The sequence below is a fragment of the Salmo salar genome, chromosome 12 (assembly GCF_965601325.2).
Source record: "Salmo salar chromosome 12, fSalSal1, whole genome shotgun sequence".
NCBI lineage: Eukaryota > Metazoa > Chordata > Actinopteri > Salmoniformes > Salmonidae > Salmo > Salmo salar.
This window is the reverse complement of record NC_138302.1, coordinates 93,657,039-93,666,838: the sequence shown is the minus strand read 5'-3', so window position 1 is coordinate 93,666,838 and position 9,800 is coordinate 93,657,039.

Here is a 9,800-nt window from a genome sequence, read left to right as displayed (position 1 = left end):
TTTTCTGGTGACACTGTATGTGATTTATTTAGAATTCAAGGCATACTTAACCAGCATGGCTACCACAGCATCCTGCAGCAATACGCCATCCCATCTGGTTTGGGCTTAGTGGGACTATCATTCGTTTTTCAACAGGACAATAACCCAACACACTGTGGGCTGTGTAAGGGCTATTTTACCAAGAAGGAGAGTGATGGAGTTCTGCATCAGATGACCTGGCCTCCACAATCCCCTGACCTCAACCAAATTGAGATGGTTTGGGATGAGGAAAAGCAGCCAACAAGTGCTCAGCATATGTGGGAACTCCTTCAAGACGGTTGGAAAAGCATTCCAGGTGAAGCTGGTTGAGAGAATCCCAAGAGTGTGCAAAGCTGTCATCAAGGCAAAGGGTGGCTATTTGATTTTTTTATTTGCTTAACACTGTTTTGGTTACTACATGATTCAATGTGTGTTATTTCATAGTTTTGATGTCGTCACTATTATTCTACAATGTAATAAATAGTAAAAATAAAGAAAAACCATTGAATGAGTAGGTGTTCTAAAACTTTTGACCGGTAGTGTATAGGATTCTTCCCACTTTACGATTGATAAGTCAAGTGATAAAATCCCCAATTATCAATTAAAAGTTTATGGAAAAACTGCACTTGTCCTCATGTGAAAATGGCAATTTATTAAATATTCTACACTTGTAATGTCATCAATCAAATAAAAATATATTTATATAGCACATTTCTTACAATGAATGCACTTCTAGGTGTTCAAAGTCATGCATAGAAAGGCATGTGGCACTTGTCAAAGACCCCAGCCACCCCAGTCATAGACTGTTCTCTCTACTACTGCACGGCAAGCAGTACCGGAGTGCCAAGTCTAGGACCAAAAGGCTTCTCAGCAGCTTTTACCCCCAAGCCAAAAGACTTCTGAACCGGTAATCAAATGGCTACCCGTACTATTTGCATTGTGTACCCCCCCCCCCCCCCCCAACCCCTCTTTTACCCTGCTGCTACTTTCTGTTTATCATATATGCATAGTCACTTTAGCTATACATTCATGTACATACTACCTCAATTAGCCCGACTAACCAGTGCCCCCACACATTGGCTACCCGGACTATCTGCATTGTGTCCCACCACCCACCACCCGCCAACCCCTCTTTTACGCTACTGCTACTCTCTGTTGATCATATATGCATAGTCACTTTAACCATACCTACATGTACATACTACCTCAATTAGCCCGACTAACCGGTGCCTGTATATAGCCTCGCTACTGTTATAGCCTCACGACTGTACATTTTCACTGTCTTTTTACTGTTGTTTTTTATTTCTTTACTTACCTATTGTTCACCTAATAGCTATTTTTCACTTAAAAATTGCACTGTTGGTTAGGGCCTGTAAGTAAGCATTTCACTGTAAGGTCTACACTGGTTGTATTCAGTGCACGTTACAAATAAACTTTGATTTGATTTAACCTCCTTCCTCTTGGCAGGTCTCTATAGGTGACCAGGGGATTCTCTCTACCACATGTGAATGCCTCCGTGGAGCTAGCCATGCATGCAGCCATGCAGCCTATTTTGGCGGTTCATAATATCGGCCATACGGCTGTGGAATGCGAGTGGAGGGAAGCCAGTCGTGTCCAACCAGTTGCAGTCGGTGGGGGATCTGTACCTGGCCGAAGACTACAACCCTCTGTCCCAAGAGCCCACAGAGGACGATCTTCAGTGCCTAAGGAACTGTGTCCGGGGCAGGTTCAGTGGAATGGCAGTGGAACCTGAGCCAGAACAACTGCTACCCTCCCTGTCATCCCAGTCTGTACCAGACATTGTTAAAAAACAGGGGCACCTCGGGCATGCAGGCATCCTGGCTGGCATGGCGCTGTCAGTGGAGCAGCAGGAGGCTATATGGCTGGCAACAGTTGGACAGCACACCAACCCCAACTGGCACACCATGAGGAGAGGGAGGTTGACAGCCAGCAATTATGGAGCAGTGATTAGGGACAAATGCGTTACTCTGTCGCTGCTAACAGTCGCTGGATGTGGTGTTGTCTGTAAAGTGGGGGACAGATAATGAAGAGGATGGCATCAAGGCATTCAAATGGCTACAGCGATGGATGTGCCGGAGTCAGGGCTTTGGGTCACAAGGTCTGGGATCCTTGGTGCCTCATTGGATGGTCTGGTGGGCACCACAACAGTGGTGGAGATCAAGTGTCCCTATGGTGCAAGGGATCTTACCGTTGAGGAGGCAGTGAAGTCGAATGATTTCAATATCAAGGAGGGAGGTTCTTACAGCCTCCGTGAAGACCATCCTTACTGGCACCAGGTCTGAGGTCAGCTCCGATTCACTGGAAGCGAAACCTGTTTCTTCATTGTGTGGACCATCAAAGCATCCATCACCATCCCTATCCAGCGTGACAACCTCCGACAGACTCATGTCGTGGAAATTCTAATCAAAAGGAAGAGAGACTGCAGATTCTTCAAAACAACAACTTGTTATTATAAGATTTGCAAATCTGGAGCTGGTTAACAATCCACTCAACAACAGTGCAGAGTTAAGAGGTAAACAAACAAGAGTTGGGTCTCAGCCTTTATAGGAAAATACAACCTCTGTCTACTTGGCAGTTTAGCAGTTGTGTGAGATCATGGTGGGAACATAGAGCACAAACCACTGATAATGCCAGTTTTGTCAGTGTTTCTCATCATTCACCATTATTCATTGCATTTTTTTGTCTGCCCTTCTCTGCTTCTCTTTCCCACTTCCTAAAATCATCCCAGTCTATTCTACTTGCCTTTCTTGGTTTATCTCTCAAAGTCCTGTAACTTCTTTGTACATTCTGTTAACAAAACTTCACTTAATGTGCCCTTCAAGGGAAAGTCTGTTCCAGAATGTCCCTGCATCCACCATTACCTTACCAGTCCAGTCAGCAGGTCGGGCATACAGGGTTCCCCTGCTGCTCTTGGCTCCCATTGTGAAACACCATCTATACACACACACTCAGAGATAAACAAAAAAACAACACACAAAACAAACAGTATTTAGTTAGGAACGTCTTCCTTTCTTAAAATGAATTATGGGTTAACGCAAAAATAAATTGATCATGAGTTAACTCAAAAGGGGGCATTTCTTTGCCATGAAAAAATGTTTTAATTTCATTATGTAATCTAGAATTCTGTACCCATACAGTATTTCCCCCTATACAAAATGTTGTATGTGTTTTATGCACGTAAGCAATTATTTCCCAAGTATATCCAAATCTCCTTTTTCCATCTATGTAACATTGCAAAAATCAGAAACTTTCTGTCCACAAATGAAGCAGAAAAATGTATCCATGCTTTTGTTACTTCTAGGTTGGACTACTGCAATGCTCTACTTTCCAGCTACCCGGATAAAGCACTAAATAAACTTCAGTTAGTGCTAAATACGGCTGCTAGAATCCTGACTAGAACCAAAAAACTTGATCATAATACTCCAGTGCTAGCCTCCCTACACTGGCTTCCTGTTAAGGCAAGGGCTGATTTCAAGGTTTTACTGCTAACCTACAAAGCATTACATGGGCTTGCTCCTACCTATCTTTCCGATTTGGTCCTGCTGTACATACCTACACGTACGCTACGGTCACAAGACGCAGGCCTCCTAATTGTCACTAGAATTTCTAAGCAAACAGCTGGAGGCAGGGCTTTCTCCTATAGAGCTCCATTTTTATGGAATGGTCTGCCTACCCATGTGAGAGATGCAGACTCGGTCTCAACCTTTAAGTCTTTACTGAAGACTCATCTCTTCAGTGGGTCCTATGATTGAGTGTAGTCTGGCCCAGGAGTGTGAAGGTGAATGGAAAGGCTCTGGAGCAACGAACCGCCCTTGCTGTCTCTGCCTGGCTGGTTCCCCTCTCTCCACAGGGATTCTCTGCCTCTAACCCTATTACAGGGGCTGAGTCACTGGCTTATTGGTGTTCTTCCATGCCGTCCCTAGGAGGGGTGCGTCACTTGAGTGGGTTGAGTCACTGACGTGGTCTTCCTGTCTGGGTTGCCGCCCCCCCTTGGGTTGTGCCATGGCGGAGATCTTTGTGGGCTATACTCGGCCTTGTCTCAGGATGGTAAGTTGGTGGTTGAAGATATCCCTGTAGTGGTGTGGGGGCTGTGCTTTGGCAAAGTGGGTGGGGTTATATCCTTCCTGTTTGGCCCTGTCCGGGGGTATTGTCGGATGGGGCCACAGTGTCTCCTGACCCCTCCTGTCTCAGCCTCCAGTATTTATGCTGCAGTAGTTTATGTGTTGGGGGGCTAGGGTCAGTCTGTTATATCTGGAGTATTTCTCTTGTCTTATCCGGTGTCCTGTGTGAATTTAAGTATGCTCTCTCTAATTCTCTCTTTTTTTCTTTCTGTCTCTCGGAGGACCTGAGCCCTAGGACCATGCCTCAGGACTACCTGACATGATGACTCCTTGCTGTCCCCAGCCCACCTGGCCGTACTGCTGCTCCAGTTTCAACTGTTCTGCCTGCGGCTTTGGAACCCTGACCTGTTCCAGACCTGCTGTTTTCAACTCTCTAGAAACAGCAGGAGCGGTAGAGATACTCTCAATGATCGGCTATGAAAAGCCAACTGACATTTACTCTTGAGGTGCTGACTTGTTGCACCCTCGACAACTGTGATTATTATTATTTGACCATGCTGGTCATTTATGAACATTTGAACATCTTGGCCATGTTCTGTTATAATCTCCACCCGGCACAGCCAGAAGAGGACTGGCCACCCCTCATAGCCTGGTTCCTCTCTAGGTTTCTTCCTAGGTTTTGGCCTTTCTAGGGAGTTTTTCCTAGCCACCGTGCTTCTACACCTGCATTGCTTGCTGTTTGGGGTTTTAGGCTGGGTTTCTGTACAGCACTTTGTGATATCAGCTGATGTAAGAAGGGCTATATAAACAAATTTGATTTGATTTGATAGTTTATCATATCACAAATACACCTTGGACAACGTGACAACTGGTCCCTCAACTCCCAATCCTCATGCCTCATTGTTTGTTCTTGTTTCCCAATCAACAGTCTGGATCTTCCTTTTCTGCCATGGTGGATGAGCTATCTTTTCTGGTAAATGCAGGGCCCTTTCTCTTTCCCACCGGAAAATGGCAGCTACAGACCCAAGTGTTGTCACTGGGTTTCCGGTTCGCGCATCTGAAAGCCAAAAATAAAAAAGTTACTTTTACTAGCTAGCTAGGTTGATTACTAAAATGGTAACATCTACACTACCGTTCAAAAGTTTGGGGTCACTTAGAAATGTCCTTGTTTTTGAAAGAAAAGCACATTTTATATCTATTAAAATAACATCAAATTGATCAGAAATACAGTGTAGACATTGTTAATGTTGTAAATGACTATTGAAGCTGGAAACAGCAGATTTTTTTATGGAATATCTACATAGGCCCATTATTAGCAACCACCACTCTTGTGTTCCAATGGCACGTTTTGTGTTAGCTAATCCAAGTTTATCATTTTAAAAGGCTAATTGATAATTAGAAAACCCTTTTGCAATTATGTTAGCACAGCTGAAAACTGTTGTTCTGATTTAAAAAAGCAATAAAACTGGCCTTCTGGAGCATCAGCATTTGTGGGTTCGATTACAGGCTCAAAATGGCCAGAAACAAAGACCTTTCTTCTGAAACTCGTCAGTCTATTCTTGTCCTGAGAAATGAAGGCTATTCCATCCGAGAAATTGCCAAGAAAATGAAGATCTCGTACAATGCTGTGTACTACTCCCTTCACAGAACAGCGCAAACTGGCTCTAACCAGAATAAAAAGAGGAGTGGGAGCACAACTGAGCAAGAGGACAAGTACATTAGAGTGTCTAGTTTGAGAAACAGACACCTCACAAGTCCTCAACTGGCAGCTTCATTAAATAGTACCCGCAAAACACCAGTCTCAATGTCAACAGTGAAGAGGCGACTCCGGGATGCTGGCCTTCCAGGCAGAGTTCCTCTGTCCAGTGTCTGTGTTCTTTTGCCCATCTTTTTATTGGCCAGTCTGAGATATGGATTTTTCTTTGCAACTCTGCCTAGAAGGCTCAACATCAGTGCTCGACCTCACTAATGCTCTTGCGGCTGAATGGAAGCAAGTCTCCCCAGCAACATTCCAACATCTAGCGGAAAGCCTTCCCAGAAGAGTGGAAACTGTTCTAGCAGCAAAGGGGGGATCAACTCTATATTAATGGCAATGATTTTGGAATGAAATGTTCGACGAGCAGGTGTCCACATACTTTTGTTCATGTAGTGTAGCATTGCGATAAAGCCGCTCTCACTACACTGGAAATTAATAGGAAAACGACTAAGATTGCAAAAATGTCTATCATACATGTAAGATGTCAATACGGACCCATGTCCAGTGGCGATTTTAGCATGTAAATCTTGGTGGGGCAAAAAATTTAACAATGTGGGATGGATGCCAACAAAGCCACAACACTAAACAATACATGAATTGCACTCTAACGGTGACAAACGGTGCCCACAGACTGTTAGCACCTACATAAAGCTGTCCTAACAACAGAGTCCCAACACCTTACCACTGCTACACATGGCTATCAGCGGAGCCTTGTCTGGCAGCGAAACAGTTTTTCAGCCTGTTAAAAAACATAGCATTTATGTCTGACTTGCTTAAACAGATTTGGTTTCTACTGACAAATGAGATGTACAAACTATTGCATAAGGGGACGAGAAGCGGATAAGAGGCAATCCGTAATTTCGATTAAGACATTAATGAGCGAGCTAAAACGGATGTAGTCAATATAACTATTTCTTCAGCTGGGGGCATATAAACAGAATGAAAGCTCTTACAATATATTTGAAGATTACATTTCTCTAAAACAGGTTATAGGCTACATATGCACCACCAAGTCAGAACATTAGGCGAAATTAAGAGAGGGGAAAATATACCAAATTATTAGGGTCACCTTGTTGTGTGTGCTGTGCTCACTTGAACAGGAAGGTGGCGTAGAGTTCCTTTTTGGGCAAATTTTGTCATCAAAGTCTGTCATTCTCTGGATTTATGGTGCTTTCAGTGATCTTCATGTCGTCGCTCTAGAAAGAGGCCCGAGTTCCCGATTTACAATTCCGAGTTGGATGACCATTCAAAACGTAATTTCCCAGTTGGATGACCATTCAAAACGTATTTTCCCAGTTGGATGACCGTTCAAAACGTATTTTCCCAGTTGGATGACCGTTCAAAACGTATTTTCCCAGTTGGATGACCGTTCAAAACGTATTTTCCCAGTTGGATGACCGTTCAAAACGTATTTTCCCAGTTGGATGACCGTTCAAAACGTATTTTCCCAGTTGGAGCTTCTGAGTTCCCACTTGTCTTGAACTCACTGAAGTCAGATTTCGCAGTTCCGAGTTAAGTTGTTTTGAGCGCGGCACAAATCATGCTTCATTGACAGTATGGCCACATTCAATGTTGAATGTATATCATTTTAAACTTGGAAAAGAGACCCCTAATCTCAGATTTGGGACCACACAGGCACTCCACTGAATAGCAGGCTAGTGAATGCTTTGCGATGCTTGCAGTTAGAAAATGATTCCTTCCAAACCACTCCACGGGCTGATATTGACTTGGGTATTATTGTGTGTAGCTACATTTGCTAGCTAGCTGGCCAGTCAGCCCATAGAAAGAGCATTGCATTGTGGGTTTTGTAGTCGACTTGAACTGCAACAGATTTCCATAACGATTTCACGTTGCTACCAACCTTATTATAATTAAACATTTGTTCACATAAAAACACAAGATAAAACTGCTGATGCACAACCACATTTTTAAATTGCACCTATTCTACTATTATAACTTGCAACAGTAAGTTGAGACCCCAAATGACTTCCTAAATTATTTATTTATAGATTGTTTAATTGATCCGAGGGCCTTCAAATGGAAGGCTGCCAGTTGCCCATCCCTAATATAGACCAATTCCCACAAGTGTAAAGTGTAAACAGATCATGATAAACATATGTATCTTTTGGTAATTTCATTTTGTTTCCTCTCTGTACAGAAACCTGAAAAGAAGATTTCATAAGAACATATTTTGTTGGAGTGTTTTGCACCATTATGCGTAGTTGACAACCACATCAATGAAATATTGATGACCTGGATTATTTGGTAGGGTTTTATCCCTAGCATAGCCGTATAGATTGTTGAAATGTAATTAACCCCAACAATGTATTTACCATGAAGATTCCCCAAATTACATTTTCATTATTGTCAACACAGTTTAATTTGCAAATTTGTCGCATCACATTTAGTCAAAGTAATTTGAGGACATAATCCCCATTCATTGCTACTCTATCTACTGATCTGTATATTCATTTCATCAGGCAGTGAAAGATTGTCACTGCCTATGAACATAAAACAAGTCAAGAACCCAGAACAGTCAATCAACCCATAACTGAATATATCATTCATGCCAGAAACACCTGCTCCAACCCTGAAAGTCACTGAGGAAGGTTGCAGTGGGGTGAATAACACCAAGGTACACAATTGACAGTTCCCTGGCCCAAACGCCTGCTCAAGATCTCATCTATTACAATAGCTGCAATTTTATAGACACAGTTGTAAATTTGAACTGTGACATGATTATTTAACTCTCTCAAATCCTATCTCAACCATGTGAATGTTATTCTATAGTAATGTTTTCTAAAGGTTAAAAGAGCAAAGTTTTTCTTCCCACATTTCAAGTAACTGCCATGCAAATTTCTTCAGATAGATAGGATGTTGGCAAAGACAAAAACAAACAGAAGAGAGTGAGAAGAAGGAGCTCTGTGCCGTTGAGCTCAACTGAGATGATTATTTTTTACGCCATTTGACTCATTGTGATAATGCTGAATGTATGTGGATAGGATTATTTTCCAATTAAAAGTGTAGCTCCATTGCAAGATATGTCTTCATTTTTGCAGACAAGTTCAGTCTGGATATATAGTATTACAATACCAGCCTTTCAGACAATATGAAATGCTTCATAATTCAGTAGGCTACAAAAAACATTCCCAACACACACACACACACACAATCTCCCTCTCACCAGCCTTGAATCTATTATAACAGGAGTCCGTCTGTCATGGTTCCTGTGATTATTGCAGGTGTAAAAGAGCAGGGCTAGTGTGGGTGTGTCAGTTTAACAGTACAAGCACACACCAGGCTCAGTCTCTCTAAAGGCCCCATGCTAGCAGCACTCCCTCTCCCTATCTCACAATTACTCTATTCACACACTGCATGCGTAATGATATCTAACCTTTCTCACAAGTACTTTCACACATGAAACCTAATAATGTTATTTTATCCTATTATCATTTAAACTCAACTCCTCCATAGCTAAGAGAGCAGCATCGAGGTCCGGTCATCCTGATAGCAATTAAATAATGTTTTACAGTGCAAGTACAAAGTAATTAATGGGGGAAAGAAATAAACTACTGTCATTTGGGGGGAGCGTGCATGTTTTATTGCTAAAGGGGAGCACTTCTACATTACGTTCTTTACATTCTAATTGACGGGACATTAGGGCAACATGCTGTTATCTTTTTAGCTCCTGTATTCATAAAGCTTCTTGGAGTAGGAGTGCGGATCTAGAAGCAATGTGTGTGTCCTTGTAATCTTGATCCTTATGATCTAAAAGACGAAACTGATCCTAGATCAGCAACAGCCCTAATCAGCACTCCTACTCTGAGAAACTTTACGAATACGGCTCCAGATCCCATGAAAGGAAGAAAATTATATTTGGTCCAGTTACACACAAGTGTGTAATGTGCGTGCTTAGTCCCCTCTGTACTCTCTGTTCACCCACA